This window comes from Sinocyclocheilus grahami, unplaced genomic scaffold (genome assembly GCF_001515645.1).
Source record: "Sinocyclocheilus grahami isolate Dianchi unplaced genomic scaffold, SAMN03320097.WGS_v1.1 scaffold683.1, whole genome shotgun sequence".
Taxonomy (NCBI): domain Eukaryota; kingdom Metazoa; phylum Chordata; class Actinopteri; order Cypriniformes; family Cyprinidae; genus Sinocyclocheilus; species Sinocyclocheilus grahami.
Genome location: NW_015505862.1, coordinates 45,085 through 46,213, shown reverse-complemented (window position 1 = coordinate 46,213; position 1,129 = coordinate 45,085). Strand labels below are relative to the sequence as shown.

General features: G+C 37.6%; 1 protein-coding gene across 12 annotated transcripts in view; it reads left to right on the top strand.

Annotated features, from left to right (window-relative positions):
* Positions 1 to 1,129, top strand: part of LOC107559393 (band 4.1-like protein 3) — a 28,984-nt gene that overhangs the window by 19,785 nt on the left and 8,070 nt on the right. The window lies entirely within an intron of this gene.

The following is a 1,129-nucleotide window of genomic DNA, read 5'->3' as shown; positions in this document are numbered from 1 at the left end:
ATATTAAAAACATTGTATACCTCTGATCTAAACAAACTTAAACCAAGATACATTTACTTGAAAAGCAAAATTACTCAAGATATTAAGCCTTGTTTTCTGAAAATAATTGTATAGTTTTTGCATAAAACAGGAATAAATGTCTGAAAACAGGTTTATTTTTCTGACTGCATTGGCAGATAATCTTTCTTGTTTTAAGCATAAACTCACTCAATTTATCCAAATGTAAGACTTAGTAAATGTCTGAAGTAAATGTTTCTTTATTTAAAAATGCAAAATAAGACAACAATACTGAGAAAGATAAAGAAATAATTTATTGCAGTTAAACTCCATATATTACTGGATGTTTGCAGAATACATTTGATGGCCACGTGTCTACTCTGTTTTAACTCCCGAAAAAATGTAAAATCTTTGTTTCAAAATTGGCTCAGATCTTCAGACCCAGACTAATAAAAAACGAACAAACGAACAAATCTGCTGGCCGTGCAGCACTTCTGCAAATGAACTTTTGTAGACATCATTGCATCAGTTTGGTGTTAGCGCCACCTACTGGTCAAAAGTTATAAAAACCGGGACTGCTCATCATAAACCAATCCACTGGTGTGTTTGATGAAGAAAATGATTCATGCAGCTTTATTTTTGGCCTCTAAATGAGACTAAACTCTGATTTTAAGCCAAAAAATGCATTATTCCTATTGTAAATTATTAAGTGAATTCTTTGCACGATGCATATACAGTGCAGCAGATGTTCTCTTCTGAATAAGCCCTAAATGAAACCCTTCACCCCCTGAGTTACCCAGAATGCTCTTGTGTGTGTGCGTGTGTGTGTGTGTGAGTGAGTGAGTGAGTGAGTGAGTGAGTGAGTGAGTGAGTGAGTGAGTGAGTGAGTGAGTGAGTGAGTGAGTGAGTGAGTGAGTGAGTGAGTGAGTGAGTGAGTGAGTGAGTGAGTGAGTGAGTGAGTGAGTGAGTGAGTGAGTGAGTGAGTGAGTGAGTGAGTGAGTGAGTGAGTGAGTGAGTGAGTGAGTGAGTGAGTGAGTGTGTGAGAGAGAGTGTGAGTTAGTAAGTGAGTGTGAGTGAGTGAGAGTGTGTTTGTGAGAGTGTGAGAGTGTGTGTGAGTGTGAGTGTGTGAGAG